Genomic DNA, 25,687 nt, shown 5'->3' with positions numbered 1-25,687 from the left:
TCCCCATCACCAATTACCCTGTGAGATGGGCCAGGCTGAGCAACTGGCCATGGATGACCCAGACAACAGGGTTCTGGTTCGGGGGGGGGGGGGTCTGAACCTGACTATCCCAGATTCTACCACCACCCGTTCTCATGCCTCCTGTGTTTCCCAAAGAAGCGATAGGGCTAAGGGGAAGGCCTAATTGAGAGTCTGTTTCCAAAACCTCCAGGGGGTGCTTTTAGTCCTCTCGCAACCCCTTTTCCCTCATAAGCTAACAGGTGGGGAGGAGAAGAAAGGTTGCCATCCCCCACTTTCAATATACTCACTTTGCCTCCCAGCTCTACAGCTGTTCAGACATGTGACAACGACATTGGTGCCCTATTTTCCCCTTACTCTTCCACTCACTTCCAAAGACTGGACATCTTTCTCCTCAGAGCGGCACACACAAGACAGCCAGTTGCCATCCCTTCATTGAAACTGCCACTCCAGGCATCCACTCTCACTAACCTCCCTATGGTTGCCATTTGAACAAATGTGAAGCCACTCGGTGTGGCAGTGGCAGTGCCAGATGCTCAGCTACACCTCCCCACGTAGCAGCTTCACCAATCCTCACTGAGCTGTGGTTGGAGGAGGCAGGAAGGGGGAAAAAAATCACCATGGCTCCTTAGTTCAACTTTGCTACCATTCCCCCTACACTTTTTTACCTCAGCCTGTTAGCTCCACCCACTAGCTATTTCATTTCTATTTCTTGACAGTGCCAATCACAAAACTTCACTGTGTGAACTCACTTACTCCTCCTTCTGCCTTCTCTTCCTCACACCAGCTGCTTGCAGGATGGATAAAAGCCCTGGGCAGGCCAGTTCCATCCCACAGGTCATATGTTTGAAACCTCTGTTCTAGGTCATTTCTACTTTGGGTCCCCCCCCCCTTTTTTTTTTTTTTACAAAGCACAGCTACAATCCATCTAAAACGTCTTCAGCATCACTTTAAAATGAAAGCTCCTCATAATGAAGCTCCCTTCTTTTTTTAATTCTACCTGAGAGATTCTCCCCAAAATATTCTTTATTTTCTTCAAACTTTTACTGAATAAACATGCTGGCTCCAGTCTTCCCCATCCCTCCAATATTCAGCCCAAAGAAATGCCTCAGTTTAATTCAAATTATCAAGGTTCATCATACAATATCTGCCCTATTTTCCAACAAATATTGTCAAATATAGACAGCTCAAATTTAATCCACTATCATTACAATCACTCAAGGGTAGCAACCTCCTTTTTATTGTTGTCACCACCAACAGCAATCATCTCCACATTCCTCCCGTGGGTTTCTGACTTGAAGATCTGACCTGCACAATTTCTTTCTTAGGAAATAAACTGTTCATGGGGGAAGGGGGCGTGTTAAGTTTAAGGATTATAGTCCTACTCATACTTTTGTGGAAGCAAGTCCCATTGTGCACAGTGGAATTGACTTCCAGGTAAGCATGCTTAAGACTGTATACAAAACATATTTGATGCAGTTGAGAATTAGATTGGCTGGAAATGTTTAAATTGGCAAGGAAAAGTCCTTGCTTTAAAAACATTTATTTTTGCCCCCTCTATTCAGTAGTGTTCAAATACTGGTAGGGGGGAGGGGAGAAATGATACATTTTACTGGCGCTTTAATGGTCCAACCCATTCCCATTATATTTATATCATTTGGAAACTACAAACCATTTTTCTTTCATGATTTGTAAGACTAGATTAATGTTTTGAACTAGATTTAGTATGTATTTGTTAAATTTGCCAACCTCCAGGTGTGGCCAGGAGATCTCCCAGAATTACAGCTGATCCCCAAATTTCACCATCAGTTCCCCTGGAGAAAACAACAGCTTTGGAGGGTGGACTCTTATGTATAGCATTATACCCCACTGAGGTCCCTCCCCTTCCCAAACCCTGTTCCCTAGACTCCACCCACAAATCTCCAAAAATTTCCCAGCCCAGAACTGGCAACCCTACTATGTAAGTGTGTGTGTGTGTGTGTGTGTGTGTGTACATGCAAATGCAGGCCCAGAGAAGTGCAGCTTGAGAAATGTGTTTTCATTCGAACATCTCTGAGACCACTGAGATATGTCATTGTTGCTGGTGTTAGAAGTCATGGAGGAGTTCTGTCCCATTAACACAGCAAGGATCACAGTGGGAATTATCTTGAACACTAGACTGAGCAAGGCCTATGCAGACGAAACACTTGCTTGGTATTAGTTATCTATTATTTTTTATCCTCTCCTTCCTCCGAGGAGCTCAAAGCAGAGGCTCTACCTTCCTCAAGTTATCCTCACAACAACTCTGTGAGGCAGGTTAGGCTGGGAAAGTGTGATTGACATTAGGTCCTCCAAGAAGTTTCGGGGCTGTGAGCAGAAGCCTCACAGATCCCAGTCCAACACCTTAACCACTACACCACACTGACTTGCAGAAAGATATCAAGACTTGTCACTTCATTCCACAAACTGTACCCAGTCTCCTTTATTCTGGCTTAGCATTACATCTGACTACACTTCTTTGCATTAAAACAAACCTGTTTAAGTTCTCACACTGGCTTTGATCGCTAGGGAGGACACAGCAAGAGAATTCATGCTTGAGAATGAGGGAGTGTACAACCCCCCAAGCACAAACCAAGTTATTTCACTGCCAGCTACCATTACTGTTGCCTGTCTTTAAATGTCCCGCTTCTAAATGTGCTGTTTCTTTCATGGAAGGTATTTTGTATAGACTAAATGCCAAGCCCAAGGCTAGAAAACTATTACAAATTCCTCATATCGAGTAAAAAACATCTACATGGCAGCTCTCCAAAGGTAAGATTAAATATTTCAAATGTCTATCACATTTCTAGCTGCCTGGGATTTTTCCCAGCTCTGCTTGAGTCTATATTGAAGATCTTATTAGGGAAAAGCAGTCATTATTACTTTGTGAATGTTTATTTGATATGAATGTGTGCACATTTTAAATTACCTATAACCAATTGTCTAGCATTATGATCTATCTAAAAAGTGACATAGGAAGGTGACACAACAACCAGGAGTTCAGCTGCTTCAAAACTGGCCAGGTGGCAAACTTCATGTACTGATAAAGCATTGCCAGAATACAGGCTGTTGAAACTTGTTTAACACAAGAATAGAGCTACAAAAACACCCTTGAGCTACTGCTTTCATATTTTATTGTATTGGCTTAAATTGTTATTGTTAACTTTTGTTTTGCTTTTATGATTTGTTAATCTTAATAGTTTTGTTTTTATGATTTGTTAATCTTAATAGTTTTTATGCTGTCTATGATTTTATCATGTTTAATTTGTGAGATGCTTCAAGCAAGCCTCTGGAGAGGAAGCATATAGATTTTTCAAAATGAATAAATAATACTTTGTATAAATATGTTCCAGTACACAGCTATCTAGAGAACAGCACCATAGCCCACAGTGACATTGACAGCTAAAAAGAGCAAATAGGTGGTTCTCCTATCTGATGCAGGTCATCATCTCTGAAGGCAGAAATGTATAATGTGAAGAGTAATCAAATGATATGTCTGAAAGCCCAACTTAATGACCATTGCACAAGGCCACGTGGCTAAACTCAAAGCAATAAAGGGATTATAGCTGTCACCGAATGGAGTGTGAATGGTAATTAAATATGTCCATTAATATTGGTTGACTACATCTTTTAGCCATAGGCATCCATTTAAGGAAGCAATTAGGCAATTATGATGAGGATCAAGCTCCATAAAACTTATGCTTAAAAAAAACCCAAACATCACAGGGCTTCTGAACAACAACAAAGAAAGGGAAGAGAAGACAAAGAAAAAAGGGATAGATTTATTCCATGAAATCATTCTCAAACCTCAAGGGCTCATCACAGTTGGACTGAGAGATACACTTTTTTAAATTGATAAACAGCAGCGTGTGTGGCTTTATATAAGCAACGGGAAGCCAAATTACAGGGATTTCACAGGCATGCAAGAGACAAAAATTAAATTGTATAGAATTCAACACAAGCATATATCTTAAAAGTTATCAAACATAAATGCTTGGGCACTCAATGAAAAAAGTGCCATATCAAGTACAATCCAAAAGCAGCTTACAGTACAATTCAATGCATTTTTTCTCCAGTCTAAGCCTGCTGATTCCATTGATTACTGGAGAAACTACAACAGATTTACACTGTTAAAATCTTGCTCAAGTGTACAGTGAAATTAACATTGCCATGGCTCCAACATGGCATACATTTCTACACAATCTATCAAGAAATGGCTATCTGAACCTATGCTATCACTCAGCACACATTGCAATTTCAGGCAACACAAACTCTGTCCTCCAATGCTTTCCAAGTCCATGTGGCCTGCTCAATGCTGCAAAAATCTGTACTAAGGGTATAATCATATTCCTGCTGCTGCTGCTGCTGCCACCGCTGCCACTGCTACTACTACTATTGCTGCTGCTGCTGCTACTAACCACCTCCCCACAAAGGGCTCAGAGCAGTGACTGTCATCTTTCAAAACATGGAATAAACTAAAATATACAATAAATAAAATTAATAACATGTAACAACAACAGATGAAACAACAGCATCATCCAGATAATTGATGGCATAAAAAAATTATCTCCCTGCATAGGGCAAATCATACTGGGCTTGGTGAAGGCCCTAGTAGAACCCAAATAAAAAGACTGTTACTGTACTCAACTGTAGGCCTGGAAGAACATCTCTGCGTTACCTTGCGGAACTGAACAGTCCCGCAGGACATGGATGTCACTAGGCAGAGAGTTCCACCAGGCTAGTGCCAGGGCTGAGAAGGGTATCTTTTGGATCAGGGATAACCAGCAGATTTTTGTCTTCCAAGTATAGAGCTCTTCAGGGGACATAATGCGGGAGGGGGTCCTGCAGATACTTTAGTCCCAGACTGTTAAGGTCTTTAAAGGCCAAAACCAGAACCCAGTACTCAACTTGGAGCCAGTACAGCTGGTGAAGCACAGGTTGAATGTGGGATATCATTGGGGTACCTGTAAGTACCCACACAGCTGAATTCTGTACTTTCCGGATTAGCTTCAAGGGTGGACCTACGTAGAGTGAGTTACAGTAATTCAGCCTTGAGGTGACATATCACATCGGTTAGGTCTGAGCGATAGAGGAAGAGGGCTAGTTGCCTGATCTGGCAAAGCTGGGGAAATGCCAGCTGGGCAATGTTTGCAACTTTGGCTTCTATTGATAAACAGGAGTCCAGGAGTAGACCCAAGCTCTTGTCAGTTGAAGCCAGGATCAGCAGCGCACCATCAAGTGCAGGGAGTCAAGTGTTCCATCCTCTATTTATCACCACCCTTATAGCTGTCAGGCCCACCCAGGGCAGTGCTGGTGAGCTGGGCTGCACTGCCCCATTGTGTGGTGCAACAGCTATCATTTCTATTGGACTGGCCTCTAGAGACTAGAGCTAGCCTTAGGCTTGCCAATCCCCAGGTCCCAATGGGGGATCTCCTGATTTTGCAGGCTCCTTCCCACCCCGAGTCAGCTGGCTGGCAGAGGGAAGCCCTGCCCCAACAGCCATCATGTGCCTTTCTACTTCGGAAGGCTTAAGAAGAGATTTGGAAAGGCTTGCTTTTTAGATGGTGTATCTGTGCCTTTAAATCTAGAGAGGCCAGGCTGAATGGAGGCAGGGTGAGCTGGCAGAACAACACGGCTGCTCCCAGTAGCTGTGAAAGCAGCCCAGACCCTGTTTGTTTTACAATCTTTTCAGAGGTCATTTGCATAGTAAAGCGTAAACTAGAACCTGGTTTCCCTGTGTTAGTCTGAAGAACTTGGAACTTCAACAACGCGTGAGTAAATTGCCCCAGTGATACCACACACAAGTGTGAGATTGCAAACTGTTTATTTTGGCCCCTCTCTCTCTCAGTGTGTGTGTGACATGCAGCTATTTGGGGATGAGGAAATGAAGACTTTATTCAGGGGGACTGCACTGAGCTACCATCCCTGTTCAGCTATTGGGTAGACTTGGCTTCTGGAGAACAGGTCTCTCCTCCCATAGGCTTCTATGGGGTAGACCTGGCCTCTGGAAAACAGGTCTATCTGCCCTAGACCTCCAGGGCAGGGGCCCATGGCTCCCCCAACAGATCCAGATTGCATCCTGGACCTACCAAACCACCCCAGGAACTCACCTGCCAGCCTGCAAGTCTTGCTAAGCTACCTCCCCACCTCCATCCTTCCCAACAAGGGGTACACAGCTCCAGACCAAAGCCTGGGCCCACCAAACCACCTCAGAAACCCACATGCCAGCTTGCAAGCCCAGCTCTGCCAGTCCACCTGACTTCCACCCTTCCCAGCAAGGAGTTCACAGACCCACAACAGCACTGACAGTGGGAAGCCCATGGAGGAGGAAGCCACTCACTCACTGTCTTGCAGGATGGCTGGGGTATGGCAACAGGAGGATGCACCAGGCAGCCTGGCCAAGTAGGACTGCAGGACGATGGTGCAGGCAGTGGCAGCAGCTCCCACCTCTCTTCCAACTCTCTTCCAGTCCCTTTATAGTGCTTGCAGGGTAGGCACCAACTGAGCTGGAGGACCATCACCCTCCACTGAGGTAAAAAATATCTGTGCTAGGGGGCTGGAAAATGTGCTCTAGAGAAATTTAGCACACCTTAGAAGGACATTATAGGTGTCACAGTCAGAACCACAATCGGAACAAGAGAGCCAGGTATAGAAAACACTAGCTAAGCAACAGGAGGTTATCACAATAAGAAACAAACCATGGAGAAATTCTGTCCAATGGCTGGGTGACTTTGCCTCAACATACCGTTGCATGCAGAGAATAAACAAGGATAGCTTGTTTTCTCTACACATGTGCACTAGCAGCAGTTCCCTCCAAAATGCAGTAAAAGCAATGGTGGCTCAACAAGGACTCATGACCCAACAGAAGGGGCTGCACATCCCACCTGAGGATCCCAAGTCATTAACTGAAGACCACTAATCTACTGCAATTTCCTGAAGCAATTTTATTTATCAGTTCCATGTGCACACACATCCTTTTAAATCGTTTCATATTTTTTTATTTTAATCAGTATAATATTGTAATTAAAATATGTATAATCTTGTAACTCATCTGAAAATTTCAGATGAGGCAGTCTTAAAACCTAAATGTCTCAAACTCCAGGTCTCCAAGTCGCTGCAAAATATTAACTTCAGAAAAGTTCCGGGTTTAATAAAACACAGCAGTGGAAGCAGTCATGAACTACAGCAGGGTTTCCAGACAGCATAACTTTATTTCCTGTGTACAGTAACTGACAGACAATGGGCACAAGAAAACCCCCCAACAATTTTTGAAACAGGAATTTTCGTAGCTTTTTAGTACATGTGCTTTGGGGGAAATAAAGCATTAAAAGTCTTCTAAACTTCAAATGCCATCTTTTACAGAACTTTATCACATGCCAGTTCAAACAACCTGGATTTTTAAAAGAACTTACTATAATATTTTCCAATATTTAAACATTCTAAGCATCTAATTAACGGCAACTGGTAACTACCATGGCAAATATTTACGCTGACTGCCAGTGATAGAACACCAGAGTGTTTATTTCAATTTGAAGTTTGACCCTTGTAGGATTAGAACTGTAACAACTAGTTTCCTTTTTCTCCATAAACGCATCTTATGGCCAACTGAAGGGGTGAATAAAAAATGCAATTCAGTTCCTGTCCCCAATGTTAAGGATGATACAAGATAAAAGGAAAGCTGGATTAAAAAAGGTTCTAGTAGTCATTAAGCTTTTGAAGTTTTAAGGCACTAGCATCAGATCCACTAATTATATTAGTGTAGAACTTGTTCCTGATCAGCCAGTTCTATAATATAATGTTTGCTGTCCTGCAACTGCATCCAACTTTTAAAATGCTTTATTGGTGGTATAGTTTTGTCCTATTAGCCCCCAATTTTCCCATTAAACATTATTCCAAAAATGTATTTGAAAAGAGAATATTGTCCTCCCCTCAGAGCGTACAAGCTAACTTCAGCAGACACGACCTTTAGAAAGGACTAACAATGTTCACCCTGTGCTCTGAGGCATTTTGACACATTAGCACTTGGAGAGATCTCTAGGCAGTAGTTTATCAGCAGGGACCATCCAGGCATGATGAGCACTTTCATAGTGCATTAGCATATATCTAGAGGAAGAATGCTCCAGACTGAAAGAGCTTTTTACTGTTGGAGCAAACCTAAAGTTGAAAGGGAAAAACCCCTGTAAAGTTTTGCCTGATTCCAGAAATATTTGTGTACTCATGATTTCATTGATACCAAAAATATTTCTTGTACACTCATGATTCCATTGCCACTATCAGGTTAATTTTAAACTGCCTTCCAGGAAGGAAGGGAGAGAGAGTATTCTTCAGGGTTAATTTATACTCTTTTAAAATCCTAGTAATTATCAAGAGTTGCTTTAGTTGCTATGATGTTATAAATCAGTTGCCACAACACAAAACAGCAGAGCCAAAGGATGAAGCCAAACCTGAGATTGTGCCCAGAATGCAAACGAACCTGCCACATCCTCCACCCACCCCAACACACTTCTCTTCAACATTTTGGCCATGTACTGTCCACTGCATTGATGAAATTGCATGATGTGCAAATCTTCTGCTGCCACAGCCAGATTTTTGGGGAGATGCACAATACTTAGAATAATAGAACAATACAGCTCAGGCTGCAAGAACTTTCCTTAGATCTAAAGTTACAAAAACATGATGTCTATAAACACAACAGATTCGTACTCACACCATTTGTTCAAGGTATGTTGTAACTGAATCTGCTATCTACGGTGAATACAAAATAATGTTTCAATCTTTTCTGTTCTGTGCTAAGGAAAAATAGGTAAACTAGTGGGACTAATACAAACGAGCAAGAAGTTACAATATTGTGTTAAAATACTCCATCTTCTTTGTTTCAAATCTGCATTTTAAAGCTCTGAACTCAAAAGGTGAAAGACTCCGTCGAAAGCATAAGCCACATTGGTCACAATAACATATTCTCTTCCATAAAATATCAACTAATAGGATACAGGTCACTGATCCAAAAAATTAAATGCAAGGAATGTAAACCCACAATGTTAGCTATCAATAGCAGCCATTCTGCAGAAAGGACACGAACAACAACTCTAGTGTCAACTCCCGCCAAAAAGTTAAGTAAAAGCCAAGTGAAGGTAAGACCATCTTTTCCAGAATGAAACATATCTGAATACAATTTAAACTCCTAGCACATAGCTGAAAACACGTGGAACAAATCTTTTGCCTTCCATCATAGTCCACTTTTGTGGGAAGAGGACATTTTCTATAACAGTCAAACTTGAAATTTAATTCCCATTCCCCCCCCCCTGCACAGATATATCAGTAAAGCAAAGAGTCATTAATGCCCTATAGGGTGACATCACATCATGTTGTCTTGGCAGACTTTTTGTTACAGGTTGGTTTGCCATTGCCTTCCCCAGTCATCTACACTTTCCCCCCAGCAATCTAGGTACTCATTTTACTGACCATGGAAGGATGAGTCAACCTTGAGCTGGCTACCTGAACCCAGCTTCCACTGGGATCAAACTCAGGTCATGCTCAGAGCTTGGACTGCAGTACTGCAGCTTACCACTCTGCTCCACAGATATATACTGCCTTCTAAATTGTTGCATTTATTTGAGGACTAAATGAACTGCCAGTTTTAACCATGTCACCTGGAAATGAGCATCCCTGGAATTACAGTTGCTCTTTCCAGACTACAGGGATCAGTTCCTCTGGAGGAAATGGTAGCTTTGGAGGGCACACTCTGAAGTATCACTTGTCCACTGAGTTCTCTCTCCTTCATAAACTTGACACTTTCCAGGAACTGACCTCAAATCTCCAGTTATGTCCTGAGTCAGAGATGGCAACCCTAGAAATAAGCCATCTGTTTAATATATGAGAATATTTTTTAGCCTTAGCTAAGATTGCAATTTAAATTTTCTTTAATAAGGCAACTGTTTAAACTATCTAAATTTTATCATTAAAGTGTTTCAACATTACATATGAAGCTGCCTTATACTAAATCAGACCCTCGGTCCATCAAAGTCAGTATTGTCTACTCAGACTGGCAGCAGCTCTCCAGCGTCTCAAGCTGAGGTTTTTCACACCTAATTACCTGGACCCTTTTAGTTGGAGATGCCAGGGATTGAACCTGGGACCTTCTGCTTACTAAGCAGATGCTCTACCACTGAGCCACCGTCCCTCCCAAGTTCAGCTAGATCACATATATAATATGTAGCCCACATGGACATGCTCTGGTATCAGTCTTGTGTGCAGACAATTAACAATAATGCCTGCATTGGAAAACACTTGTTTCACACACAAAAGTGATCTTGGAATGCACAAAGTATCCCTTACCAATTGATTTACTTTATATTCTTATATAGTCCCCATAGGCAGCCAAAGGAGCTTATATCATTCTCCTTCCCTCCATTATATGCTCACAATAAACCCTGTGAGGTGGGTAGGGCTGCCAGCTCTGGGATGGGAAACACTGGAACAATTGGGGGTGGATCCTGAGGAGAGTGAGGTTTGGAAAGGGGGGGACTTCAATGGGATATAATGCCATAAAGTCCACTTTCTAAAGCAGCCATTTTCCCCAGGGAAATTATCTCTGTCGCCTGGAGACCAGTCGTGTATATAGAAATACAGATGAAAACAGAAGAATTTTTTCTCTTTTTTTTACAAATACGTTGGTGCAGTGTTTCCCACATGAAATCTAATAATATAATAATTTGTCCCGATTTTGGTTTTGATGGTTTGTACTCTGGAATTGTGCAGTAGTTTTCCATTAGAAAGTACTATCTCAAAATCTTTCAACTGCTGCAGAATCTGACAGTGCCATAAGTAAGGAAAGCAAAGCTCAAAAAAGCGATTCTGTCATCTGCTTCTGGTCATCACACATTTTGCAGTTCCATAGTACTGCTTTTGATATTTTTTTTCCCCTCTGGATCAGCAACTGTGCTCCAAGACACACCTGACTGTGCTCTCTTCACTCACCTGACTGTTCAAACAATCTATTCTTGCTCATTGCAGTTCTGAGCTCTCATCAGCAGAGGCCAAAGTTCTTGCAGCTTCAACTGTTTTTACATATGAGAACACCCAGGGATTTCTGCTTTCTACTATAAATACTGCAAGATTCCACTGGCAGAGGCCAGTTTTTGCTGGTTAAACTGCCTGCAGTTTCATTTTTGTCCACCACACTTTGAAACGCTGGGTTCTTTTTGGATGGAAAGTTAATATTTTAACAATATAGCAGTAAAGACACATGATTAATTGGAAGAAAAAATATTTATATTGAATGCTGTTTACCAGTGCTGTACTGAATGTATTATTCAACAAACAGTGAAGCCAGATAACATGTTACACAGTAATAGAGTTTCTTACTGCTTGCGCATGTCCTTTTCCCTCAGAGTCTGCCAGGTTTCCTATTTGCTGACTTGCCTGCATATTCTCTTATAACCCCACTCCAATAGATTTCTTGGTTCAGACCTTGGACTACAGTTGGCTCTGCTTCTATATTAACCATCCTGTAGATCTAGGGTTGCCAAGTCCAATTCAAGAAATATCTGGGGACTTTGGGGGTGGAGCCAGGAGACATTAGGGGTGGAACCAAGATCAAGGCTGTGACAAGCATAATTGAACTCCAAAGGGAGTTCTGCCCATCACATTTAAAGGGACGGCACACCTTTTCAATTCCTTCCTTCCATAGGAAATAATGGATAGGGGCACCTTCTTTTGGGGCTCATAGAATTGGACCCCCTGATCCAATTGTTTTGAAACTTGGGGGATATTTTTTTTGGGGGGAATAGATGTTATACTGAAAATTTGGTGCCTCTACCCAAAAAAACAGCCCCCCCAGAGCCCCAGATACCCGCGGATCAATTCTCCATGATTTTCTATGGGAATAAATCTCCATAGGGAATAATACAGTTCCCAGAAGACATTTCCCTCCCCTCCCCCCGCTTTCTGACGACCCTGAAGCGAGGGGAGGGCCTTCAAACTGGGGGATCCCCTGCCCCCACCTGGGGATTGGCAACCCTATGTGGATCAGCTCAAGCACAGCTAGGGTTGCCAGCCTCCATGTGGGGCCTGGAGATCTCCTGCTGTTACAAGTGATAGAAATCAGTTCCCCTGGCGGAAAAAACTGCCTCAGAGGGTGGACTCTATAGCACTGAACCCTGCTGAGGTACCTCCCCTCTCCAAACCCCACCCTCCCCAGGTATTTCCTAACTGGCTGCCCTAAGCACAGCACACATCTGGCTCTCATCTCACTCCTGTCAGAACTCGGATTTCAGCTCCTTCCTGCTTGTCTTCTTGTTAATCACTCTTGTTTAAGGATGTAAAACATTTAACTGTTTAAGTGGTAGTAATTTGTTTGACTGTTTATATATTGTTGTAAATGCTGAAACATTTTCCAAAGGCAGTGTGAGAGCTGGCATGGCATAGTGGTTTGAGGGTTGCACTAGAATTGGGAGAGACCCAGGTTTGAAACCCCTCTGTGCTGCAGAAGTTTGCTGGGTGACCTTGGACCAGCTGTATACATTCAGCCAACCTCAAGGTGGTGGCTAGAGATCTCCTGGGATTCAGGCTGCAATGCTTTGCTAACTAACTTGGAAATAAGCTACACAGACCACAGAGGGTTTTTCTTTCATGTAAATAAGTATAGCATTGGGCTGCACATGTGCTTTTACCAAAGAGCTCACACTGCTACACATAGAAGCTCCTCCCCATTTAGTAGTCTGGTTTGGATCAGCTTAACTTTACAGCCAAACAATATAAGACATCTTTACCTCATTCCTTAAACTAAAATTTCCCATATTGCAGATAAAAAGGGAAGTTACAAGCGATCTCCAGATTACAGAGATCAGTTCCCCTGTAGAAAAATGGGTGTTTAGCAGGGGGATCCTATGGCATCCTATACCAGAAAAACATCTATTACTACTTCATTGACTACACTAAAGCCTTTGATTGTGTGGATCACAACAAACTGTGGCAAGTCCTTAAAGAGATGGGAGTACCAGACTACCTCACATGTCTCCTGAGAAACCTATATAAGGGTCAAGAAGCAAAGGTCAGAACAGGATATGGAACAACTGATTGGTTTAGAATAGGAAGAAGAGTTCGACAAGGATGCATATTGTCACCCTGCTTATTTAATTTATATGCAGAGTACATCGTGCTGAATGCCGGCCTGGATGAAGCACAAGCCGGAATTAAGATTGCCAGGAAAAACATCAACAACCTCAGATATGCAGATGACACCACTCTAATGGCAGAAAGTGAAGAGGACCTAAAGAACCTCTTGTTGAGGGTGAAAAAGTAGAGCGCAAAAGTAGGTTTGAAACTCAACATCAAAGAAACTAAGATCATGGCATCTGGCCCCATCACACCTTGGCAAACAGAAGGGGAAGATATGGAAGTTGTGACAGACTTCACATTTCTGCGATCCAAAATCACTGCAGATGGTGACTTTAGTCGTGAAATTAAAAGACGTTTGCTCCTTGGGAGGACAGCTATGGCGAACCTAGGCAGTATAATAAAAAGTACAGAGATCACCCTGCCAACAAAGTCCGTAAGTCAACGTGATGGTATTCCTCGTAGTAATGTATGGCTGTGAGAGTTGGAACATAAGGAAGGCTGAGTGCAGAAGAATAGATGCTTTCGAGCTGTGGTACTGGAGAAGAAACTTGAGAGTCCCTTGGACTGCAAGAAGATCAAATCAGTCAGTCCTAAGGGAAATCAACCCTGACTGTTCTCTGGAAGGTCAGATACTAAAGCTCAAATACTTTGGCCACCAAATGAGAAGGGAGCACTCACTGGAGAAGATCCTGATGCTGGGAAAGACAGAAGGCAAAAGAAGAAGGGGACAGCAAAAGATGAGATGGCTGGACAGCACTACTGATGTAACTAACACGAATTTGAGCAGACTTTGGAGAATGGTGGAAGACAGGAGGGCCTGGCGTGACTTTGTCCATGGGGTTGCAAAGAGTCGGAATCAACCGTGCAACTGAACAACAACAACCTTTAGCATTATGTGCCACGAAGATCCCTCGTTTGCCCAAACCCTGCCCTCCCTAGGCTCCACCCCCAAATTTTCAGGAACTTTCAACCTAGTGTTGGCAATCCTAGACAGATTTTAACTAACACAAACTATGAACCGTATCCTACAAATCACAAGCAGAAGTTCGTGGAAGTAGATCTTCCACTTCCACAAAGCACAGGAGGTTGCAGAAGGAAGGGCAATCAAACCAAATCTACTCTCCTCCCTTAGTAGATCCTTGTTCTAACTGACTGCCATTACTCCTTCTAATCCTTCCTTCAAATGCAGAAATTCTTCCAGGATGTATTTATATGATCAACAAGAAAGGCCACTATGCCATTGCCAGAATATGCCCACATCCTCACCACTATAGGGTCACAGCTTTAATAATAGCTCAACCATTCCCAAATAGGTCAGGATCTGCTAGTGGGTTTTGTTACCAGCTAGCATTCAGGACAATCTAATGAGGTGCTAAGAGGTACTCATTTCTGGTTTATAAACTGAGATCCAAAATATTTCTGTTTTGTTTCTATGTCATCAAAATGTCTCCCTCCAGCAACATCCTCTCCATATGAATAGGTAGATATTTTGCCTGTTCTTTTTTTCTTCTTTAAAACTTTAAATAAAATGGGTTTTTAAAAAATATCTCAGCCATTTGCAAACTCCCTAGGTTTTTTTAAAATAACACTACTGCATTAAATGATTATATATCAATGTTAGGAATCTTATACATAACAGCAACATAAAATAATTTTCCTTAACCTTCTACCTGCAGGTCATAATTCTGTATCATATAGCAAAACCCTTCCAATACCACATAACATTAAAAAAAAACCTTTATAAATAATTCTGTATCAGCAAACAATAAACAAATTAAGGAAACATTTCACAAGAAAAGCTATTTTGGTTAACAATCACAGGGGGGGGGGGTTGGTTAGCAGTTCCTCAATCTATCTGAACTACGGTTGCCAGCCCTTGGCAACTAGCAGAAGGATCAAGGAGGGGAGGGGGACAAAGGCAGGCCTCAACTCCAACATACAGTGCCTTGATGTCATATCCAGCCCCCCAAACAGAAGTGATGTTACCATGTCATGTGATGCTCTATGTGTGTGAACAGCTAACATGAAACTTGGCTTGGATTATGTGGATAATCTCCACTGTTGAAGAGGACTTCTGTCAGCAGAGCTAGACGCCCTTACTTTTCTATCCTGCTGTAGCCCCAAATGCCCCCATATGCTGTACCCAGGTGGTAGGAACCACCAGAAATAGTAGGAAGGGGAAGACAGAAATCTGCAGTGGGAGGGGAAAATCAGCACCCTTTTATCTCAACAAAAAATTCTGCTGGGACAAGGCTCAACTGCTTAAGATGAGATCCCCACACAATTTTATCCTGCTTTTCTTCAGAGGAAATCAGTGATTTAGAGGAGCTTATTTTTTCCTCTCACAATTGCTCTGCAAAGCAAGATAATGATTTACTCAAAGCCACAATGAGCTTTGTGGCTGAGCATGAATTTGACCCTGAATTTCCCATGTCAAAACCCAACACACCCAGAGTTGACTCTATCAATTCTCATATCATGGTTCACCATAGCATATTAATTTACAGTGGCCACTTGGGTTCTTCACTGTCTATCAAAGGGTTTGCAAACACTGGGTGGGCTAAGAATCTAGGCATTGTTTTAGTAGACTGTGAAATTCAACTATTTTATTCCCTGCTCCTTTTGTACAGAATGCCAGGTGAGGAGATGCATCCCAGCATGAGGCAACTTAGCACCATTTTGAAAGGGACACTTGTTGTCTCTTTGCATGGCTAGCAAGTATATGACGCCCTGGTAGTCCAGGATGATAAATTTACAGAAAGCCACCTGGAATCTTTATAATTTTAATCACTGTGTTGTATCGTTTTAACTGATTTATTGCCTGGCATATGTTGTACATCGGCCAGAGCCTGGTGCAAGCCAGGATGGGATAATTAATTAAGTTTAATTAATTAATTAATAATAGCAGTTTTCTAAACATGTGTTATTCCTGTGGCAGACCATACTAGAGGCTTTGTGAGCTGGTCACCAGAATTATATTAATAGTTATGAACAGAAACTTTATTGGTGGGGTCTGGATTTCTAATGTTCCTCAGTTTCTATATGAAAAGAACAAAAGAAAAATGTGCATGTTCTGGGTTTCTATGAAATATACTAGTTTACCAGAGTAACAGTAGAAATCCTAGCATAGTCATTCCCCAGCCATCATTCTTGCAAGCACACATTGGTCAGATACATGAACCATCAGTTTCCTCTGAACTGGCAAGAGTCATTTCCCTGTATCAAGGAGCTGCTAGAGATTAAATCTGTGAACTTCTGCGTGCAATTGAGTATTCTGGCAATGAAAATCCAGCCAAATAATAATCTGGATGTGTTTCTCCTCTCTTAATCCTGATAAAAAGTGCTGATGAGGACATGACTCAGTTTCTGCATCTGCTTTGCATGCAGAAGAACCCAGTCCCTGTCCACTCCAGTTGAAAGGATCTGGTAGCAGGTGATGAGGAAGACCTCTGCCTGAGACCCTGGAAAGCTGCTGCCAGTCAGAAAGTACGATCAGACAGGCTTTTTGGTCAGCCATAGCCAACCTCCACCTCTGGATTTGATGGGCATGATCACACATGCACATCTTTCCCCCACAGCACACTCACACCTACCATCTCATGCTGTGATGCCTCCTGCACACCTTGAAGAGACACTGGGAACCTCCTCATGGCAAAGTGCTTGTGGTGCTTCCATGGTGCATTTCCCACCATATGATTGGTCCAGGTGCACCATGCACATGCAGGAGCAGTGTGATCGCTCCACTCTGCGCATGTGTGGCCCATGCCTGTGTCACCAGGTCGGCAGGCGCCACCTGATCACCACTGCATGTTTATAAGCTGAGGGACTGCTACAGCAACCAGCTTGTCTGATCCCACCCAATGTAGACAATAGAGATTGTTTGACTCAGTATATGACCACTTTTAAATCCTCCATCTGTACTTCATACACCTCAATGACAAGTTCATGTCTACAGAAGAAAGCGAGGCGTTAAAATTCATTTGTACATTTTGTGCCTAGTCAAAGGTTTTAACATCTCTTAATTATTTACATAAAAATTGCAAACTGGCATATTTTCTTTTTGGGAGGATGTAGAGCAGCCATGGAACATAAAACCATATTTAACTGCACTACAAACACTTCTAGTCACAGAGCAAAGAGGAAATACTAGGGGTTAATAGAAACTCCACTGGGCTGAGTAAAACATAAAAATAAAAAAATCACCTCTGTGAAGGCAGATTTATTAACTGGAACATATGTCTAGAGAGACAAAAATAGGAAGCTAAAGCTAGAAACAGATAAGAAAAGTGCAAGATCCTTTAATGAAACAAGAGTCTTTGCTCCTTAATCACCTTCTCCCCCAATGCCATATCAGTCGTTCCTGCTGTAGGTGATAGCACATCCCTCTTTGAAATGAAGTATCATTAAGTTCCAGTCTATCAAGCTGCAGCTTCGCTCCAAAGAGCACCCTACTTAAAATCAACAATTGCAAAGGAAATACCAGGTCTGTTGAACTTTTGCTAGGAAAGCGATTAATCTCACAGTGACATTTTGGAGGTCTTGACAAAGCCACATTTCCAAACAAGATAAACCCCATCTCCCAACACTCTGCATAGGAATAAGGAACCAAATAATTCTTGAGACAGCAGGGAATTACCAATGGCATGCTAATTAAGAGAGTCAACCAGAAATAGCAGAATGCTACAGGCTTGCCTCGCTTTGCTTTGTGTGGTTGTATTAAATGCCCCCTTAAAGCAAAACAATAAAGTCACTGGGTTATACAGCCCAATATTAACAGAATTACACATTCATAACATTTGCTTGCACAATATGTGATGATGTTAACAATAGACACAACTAGGGTTGGGAAATACTTGGAAATTTTGAGAGTGGAGTCTGAGGAGGGCAGGGTTTGGAGAGAGGAGGGACTTCAATGAGGTATAATGCCATAGATTCCACCTTCCAAAGTGGCCATTTTATCCAGGTGAACTGATCTCTGTCACCTAGAGCAGTGACTCCCAACCTTTTTGGCACCACGGAGTGGTTTTGTGGCAAACAATTTTTCCACGGACCAGTGGAGGGGGGGTGGCTGTTGGGTTTTCTGATGCAATTTCACTTCCTGTTGTCATGAGTTAATTAAATGAATGTATATGCATGCTGATGTTTAGCCAGTGAGAGGTATAGCCAATGAGAATGTGTGCATGTACTTCCCGCTCAGGCTAGGTGTCAATATGTATAGTGACCATTGAAGCAAAGCCCTAATAGGCTAATCCATATATTTGGGAGGTGGTCTGGGGGAAACCATTTGGTCAGTTTTTATTGCCCTTTGTGTAAAGCCCTCAGATCTCCATGCAGTTAAGAGTTTGGACTCAAGAGAGTCGAGATGTAATCTAGAGACTAGATAGGATAATGAATCCTTCCTTTGTTTTCTAGAAATCCCAGTAACCTTTTTCCTCATACTACTTTATTCTTAAGCTAAAACGTCTGCCTGGCTGTTTATGTGTGGTTCTCTCCACACAACTCTGCTAAAGGTATCTCTAAACCCTAACAGTGGTGCTGGGGTTTTTGCTGCCCCAGGCTAACCTCAGCCCATGCCCATTCCTGCCCTCCATTGGGGTCTTTAAATGGGGAGAAGACTAGGACTGTTTCTGCCACCTCCCCACTAGGTGGCCAGGCAGCAGAAGGCCAGCCTGTTTCCCCCTCCCATTTAAAGACCCCCCACTGATCAGCTGATTGGCAAGGGTCTATAAATGAGGGGTAGGCTAAGGCAGCAGCAGCACTGCCCTTTCCATTGGCCCAGGACCCAGGCGGATGAAAGAGGCAGTGTGGCCTCATTCTGAAGCTGCTTCCCCTGCAATGGCAACCTCGGAGCAAGGCCACACTGCCTCTTTCATCTGCCTGGGTACTGGGCAGGCAGAGGCAGTACAGCACCTCTGCCTCACTCTGCAGCCCAGTTGCTAGCAGGCCACGGACTGGTATCGGTCTGTGACCAGTTGGTTGGGGACCCCTGGCTTAGAGATTAGTTGTAATAGCAGGAGATTTGCAGCATTTTTTTGCAGGGTGAAACTGTTCACATTTATTAGCATAATTTTAAGAACCAGAAGACAGTGATTTCGCCCAACAACATGTGATTTGGACCCTTGCCCCTCTTGGCTGATTAAATCCTGCCAGAGGGAGCTTAGATGTCCTTTACGGGACATCATAAATAGATCCCTCCTAGAGGGGCATTTTCCAACGCCTCTGAAAGAGGCCTTGGTCCGCCCCCTCTTGAAAAAACCTACAGCAGACCCGGCCGAATTGGCAAACTACCGACCGGTGTCCAATTTACCATTTTTAGGTAAAATTATTGAGAGGGCAGTGGCGTTACAGCTACAGAGATTTCTAGATGACGCTTCTGTCTTAGACCCGTGCCAGTCTGGCTTCCGACCGGGCCACGGGACGGAGACGGTCCTGGTCGCCTTGGTGGATGACCTCCAGCGGCAACTGGATCGAGGCGGCGCGGCAATACTGATGTTATTAGATCTGTCGGCTGCGTTTGATACAGTCGACCATCGGTTGCTGATCCACCGCCTCGCCGACATAGGGGTTGAGGGGCTAGCCTTACAATGGCTTTCCTCCTTCCTCATGGGTCGGGGACAGAGGGTGGCGATTGGGGGTGAGCGATCCCAGAGGCGCACACTAGACTGTGGGGTGCCCCAGGGAGCAGTTCTCTCCCCGATGTTATTCAACATCTATATGCGCCCCCTCGCCCAGATTGCCCGGAGATTTGGGCTGGGTTGCCATCAATACGCAGATGACACCCAGCTCTATCTACTAATGGACGGCCGGCCCGCCTCCGCCCCGGGGAACCTGGACCGGGCTCTGCGGGCTGTTGCAACGTGGCTTAGACTGAGTGGGCTGAAGTTAAATCCAGCGAAGACAGAGGTTCTCCATGTGGGTCGTGGCACTCTGGGGAAGGAAATATCTCTCCCGGCCTTTGACGAGGCGCCGCTAAAGACGGCGCAGCGGGTAAAGAGCCTGGGCGTCTTACTGGAGCCTTCATTATCAATGGAGGCCCAGATAACAGCCACTGCCAAATCAGCCTTCTTCCACCTGAGGCGGGCGAGGCAGCTGGCCCCTTTCCTAGAGCGTCAGGACCTAGCAATGGTGATCCACGCGACGGTCACCTCAAGACTGGACTACTGTAACGCTCTCTACATGGGGCTGCCTCTGTACCGGACCCGGGAGCTGCAGCTAGTGCAGAACGCGGCGGCCAGGCTGTTACTCGGACTCCCAAGATGGGAGCATATACGGCCGGGGCTGCGCGGACTGCACTGGCTGCCAATCGTATACCGGATCCAGTACAAAGTGCTGGTCATAACCTTTAAAGCCCTATATGGCCAAGGACCGACCTACCTGAGGGACCGTCTCTCCCCATATGAGCCCCAGAGAGCACTGAGGTCAGTGGGGAAAAGCAGACTGAATATCCCTGGGCCAAAAGAAGTTAAACTTCAAAGCACCCGCACTCGGGCCTTTTCCGTTGCGGCCCCACAACTCTGGAACCAACTCCCAGAGGAGGTGCGGGCCCTGCGGAACTTAGACCAGTTCCGCAGGGCCTGCAAGACCGCCCTCTTCAAACAGGCGTTCACCAATAACTGAATTAATGTTTACCGCCAGATTAATAACGTTTACCGCCAGTGTTGATTTAGGAATGTTTTAATTAATTATCAATTATTGACTGATTTTAATGTGAATTTTAATGTGAATTTAATGTTTTTATTACTGTATTGTTTACTTGAAGTGTTGTTAGCCGCCCTGAGCCTGCTTCGGCGGGGGAGGGCGGGATATAAATAAAATTTTACATTACATTACATTTGTTAATGGTCCCACAGATTGGTCAGCATCACACACTCCAAACACAGTTCCTTTTTTGTTTCTATAAACCTAAAATAGATTAAGAAAGTGCACTCTAATTAATTACTACATTTTTCTATGTTATTAAACACCAGTTTGATCCTTCTGGAAAGTAGAAAAACCCAAGTTGCTCAGCTTTTCTCATTAACTTTCATCCCAAATATAGAAAAGAACAAATGAGAGGGGCAGGGAGAGCGGAACCTCATACACAGAGACAACATGCTTTAAGATCTGGAGGGAACAGATCCTGAAAGACAGAGCCAGTGAAAAAATAAGGCTTTCCCTAGGAGCCTCAAACACTCTCAAACACCACAACACATAAGGTGCACATAAGGCCTTGTTCAGTCAGGACACACACAAAAATTTGGTGGAGGTTCAAGACATGCTAGCTCCTTCCTGGCCAACTGCTCATGCCCCCATGGGGAGACCAAATAAGGCCAAAGCCTTTCACCAATACTGCCATACTAACAGATTCTCCTTAAAAAGTCAGTTGCAGCTGTTGCCACCAAAAAGGTTTCAAACTATTAGCCGCCCTGAGACCACCATGGGATAGGGAGGGATATAAGTGTAATAAACAATAAACAAACTCTCCCACCTTACCTGTCCAGTTCTGTCCACCAAACATCCTCCCTATTATTCAAGATAACGTCATTTATTTCAAGACAAGTGAAAAATCCCCTTTTAGCAACTACAGCTATGAGCATAAGGTATTTACAGGGGCAAGTTATGAGGGTTTTATACAGGGCTTTTTTTGTAGAAACAGCCCAGCAGGAACTCATTTGCATATTAGGCCACACCCCCTGACACCAAGCCAACCACAACAGTGGTCCTATGCATTCCTGCTAAAAAAAGCCCTGCTTTTATATAAAAGAGATGCTTGTTTTAAGTGGGTAAAAGGATCTAAACATTTAAAAATCTCTATTTATTTTAGGGCACTGTTCTGGCATTATTTATAAACATAATACAACTCAGGGCTTTTTTTGTAGCAGGAACTCCTTTGTATATTAGGCCACACACCCCTGATGTAGCCAATCCTCCTGGAGCTTACAGTAGGCCCTTCACTAAGAGCACTGTAAGCTCTTGGAGGATTGGCTGCATCAGCGGGGTGTGGCCTAATATGCGAAGGAGTTCTTGCAACAAAAAAAGCCCTGAATGCATGCATTGGATTTGGTGAAAAGGTTCTAAACATTTCTGATCATTGTAAGAAATAACATTAATTTATCCAGATTTAATTGAAGCCAATTCTAACAAGGACAGCTGGCTATAGGCTTGATTCAGGAATATAAAAGTGTGCAATGACACCACTTAGGAACTAAAGTCTGTGTCATCCTTTACTGTTTCTTTGCAGTTTCATAATCCAATGGCCATAACCACAGGCAAGCTTTCATTCTTCTCTGCATTGCAAGTCTGGTTTCAGGACTGCTTGACCCTCTTCATTTGAAATGTCCACATTATATGCTATAGGCCTACTTCATTTCAAGTGGCCATCTTCAGACCACTTGTCTCTAATGAAATGCTGCATGTTCTCATGTTTTAATTATCCCAATCTGTCAGTATTTAACTCAAGCTCCATCTTTTCTTCCACTTTCTTGCCTAATTAAAAGTACAGGACACTTCCATACATTGAAATGGTTGTGAAGACCAGACTAGCATTTCCCAGAGTTGCTGCAAGAAACCCCAGTGTAACAGTGGTGTTTCCTAGCACAATCTTAATGTGTAGGAATGCCCTCAGTGAAACTAAAGAACTTACACAAAGTTTTCAATCTACTTTATATTTCCAAAGCAGGGCAGATGTACCACAATAAACAAAAGCACATACAGAGATGTGGCCACTGGCTTTAAGTAACAGCTGTAGACAAAAGAGAAAAAGGTTAACAATGCAAATGGGTTAATAGCAAGGCCAGTTGTAGCATTAGCCATTTGATGGAAAAATTCATGATAAATATAATAATCCTACTCTAAAGCTGGGTGCACATGATTATTTCTAAAGAGAAATGGGAATGACTTCCCACTTAATGCTACTGGAATGATCCAATAACAATACCAGCTCTTTGTAAAATAAGTGTACCTATTGACACTTCTAGAAAAACCCTGACTGAATTTGGAGATGACCCAGGTAACTGACATGATCACTTGTAAGGTGCCCTCTACCCTTCTACAGAGCCAATGTAGCTCCTTGGTTTTCTGAGGAGCTTGTGACTGTAAAATAGGCATACAGATTTATTTATTTATTTATTCTATGACTTGTATCCCGCCCTTCCCATAAAAATGGCTCCGGGCGGCTCACAGCAAACAATAAAACAGAGTTTAGATTATTATTACATATATAAACATTTTAAAAAGTCAGAACATTTAAAAACCTAAAATCCTTAAAATCTTAACATCAAATCTATACAGTATGGTTCACAGAAGTCTAATAAGCTACATTTATTTCCAGTCAGGTGTAGGCTAGCCGGAAGAGGGTTGTCTTGCAGGCCCTGCGGAACTGAGCAAGGTCCCGCAGGGCCCTCACCTCTTCCGGCAGCTGGTTCCACCATGTAGGGGCCATTATGGAAAAGGCCCTGTCTCTGGTTGTCTTAAGGCGGACTTCCTTAGGCCCGGGGATGGTGAGAAGGTTTTGAGTCCCAGACCTCAGTACTCTCTGGGGGACATGTGGGGAGAGACGGTCCTTCAGGTAGGCAGGTCCCAGGCCATATAGAGCTTTAAAGGTAATGACCAGCACCTTGTACCGGACTCGGTATGTTATTGGGAGCCAGTGCAGAGCCCGAAGACCCGGCCGGATGTGCCCCCATCTTGGGAGGCCCAATAACAGCCGGGCCGCGGCATTCCGCACCAGCTGCAATTTCTGAGTCCGGCACAGGGGCAGCCCCATGTAGAGGGCATTGCAGTAGTCCAACCTCGAGGTGACCATAGCATGGATCACTGTTGCTAGGTCGTCGCGGTCCAGGAAGGGAGCCAACTGCCTTGCCCTTCTAAGATGAAAAAACGCAGACTTGGCAGTGGCTGCTATCTGAGTCTCCATCTTTAGGGAAGGCTCCAATAGCACCCCCAGACTCTTGACCCTATCCGCCGCCATCAGCGGCGCACCGTCAAAAGCTGGCAAGGGGATTCCCCCCCCCCCCCGGTCCCCGACGACCCAGGCAAAGGACCTCCGTCTTCGCAGGATTCAATCTCAGTCCACTCAGTCTGAGCCACTCAGCCACGGCCTAAGATGCTAAGAAACACACAAGGAGAAAGCCCTGACTTGGATAATTCAGGCAAGCCCAGTCTCATTAGGTCTCAGAAGCTAAGCAGGGTCAACTCTAGCAAGTACTTGGATGGGAGACCTTCTTGGAATACCAGGGTTGGGAGGGAGGGGAAGACTTTGTATTGAAACTAACACCACATTATTTTTAAACTGTTTAATGCTTTTAATGTAAATGTTTTTTATTATAAGCTATGTATTGTGAGCTGCCCTGAGCCTGCTTCAGCGGGGAGAGCAGGATATAAATCCAATTAAATAAATAAATAAATAAAATTATTCAGTCACCAGTAGGGATCAGTCACCAGAGGCCATCGTGACTTCCAGATACACACACACGCCTAATGCATGCACAAACACACACACACACACACACATAAAAGACAAAAAATGCTTTAAAAAGAAAGAAACACATGAGGAGATCCTGGTCCCCTTATTACTTTATGCCGATGATACTACCATCCTCTTGCACAAGTGTGGGCCTGCAAAGGTATTTGAATGCCTTCTATGACTACTGTAATTGTAATTCACTCTCTATCAATTATGCCAAATCTGAAGTAGTTGTCTTTTCAAATTGCTGGCGTCCACAGAGATGGTTATTTGGAAACTCAACAACGGAGCAAACAAAATTTTTTAATTCCTTCGGGATCACTTTTAATCACAAGTTAAACTGGGTTTCACATCGTAACAACACCATCAACCTGGCTAAATGTTCAGTTGCTCAAATTAAACAGTTTTTCTTTGCAAGGGGCAACCAATGAGTTCCAACAGCAATTAAGGTGTTCAAAGCTAAAACGCTAGTTCATACAACTGGCAGGACAGAAACTGCTGAATTAAAATGTTGCAGAAATTACCAGTTAGTGGACTAGAGAGATTATAGCATTGATGTTCGCAGCCCTTCTTTGTAATGTGCATTCATCCTGTATTAGCAATACAATCACAAAGAGTCTTCTTAGAAAATTCACCCTCATACAGTTTTAGAACCACTCATCAAGGCTTATGTTCTAGAGAGAAAACCAGAACACTGTGAAAGATAAGCGCTTTTGATTATCACTGCAAAAAAGAGATACACAATGTCTAATTGTAACTACCTCAACAGACTCAGTAATGAGACTAGTGAAATATTATTATAACCTTTAATAGAATTTGATGGCTAAGAATACAAAGGGAATAAATGAAGACAGAGCTAGAAAAATAAGTCTCCGGATATGTAGAATTTAAATTAAAGTGTTTTTCTTGAAGATACTAGCAGAGCCACTTAAGGATCAATACAATGCCAAAACTAGTCTACTAATTTGGCACCATATATTGCACTTCTCTAAATTTATCTTGTACTACAATATGTTTTAAAAATTAATTAGACGTAACACCTACCAATTTCAATTTGTAATTATATGGCAGATATTAGTCAAACTATAT

The 25,687-nt window shown here is 43.2% G+C and overlaps 1 protein-coding gene and 1 non-coding gene across 3 annotated transcripts in view; both read right to left on the bottom strand.

Moving 5' to 3' along the window:
- LDLRAD4 (low density lipoprotein receptor class A domain containing 4) overlaps positions 1–25,687 on the bottom strand; it is a 405,903-nt gene that overhangs the window by 285,306 nt on the left and 94,910 nt on the right. The window lies entirely within an intron of this gene.
- On the bottom strand, positions 10,145–10,211 carry TRNAT-AGU (transfer RNA threonine (anticodon AGU)). Its single transcript has one exon. It is a non-coding gene; the product is annotated as a tRNA-Thr (tRNA).

This window comes from Heteronotia binoei, chromosome 7 (genome assembly GCF_032191835.1).
Source record: "Heteronotia binoei isolate CCM8104 ecotype False Entrance Well chromosome 7, APGP_CSIRO_Hbin_v1, whole genome shotgun sequence".
NCBI classification, from domain to species: Eukaryota; Metazoa; Chordata; class Lepidosauria; order Squamata; family Gekkonidae; genus Heteronotia; species Heteronotia binoei.
This window is presented reverse-complemented; position numbering and strand designations above follow the sequence as displayed.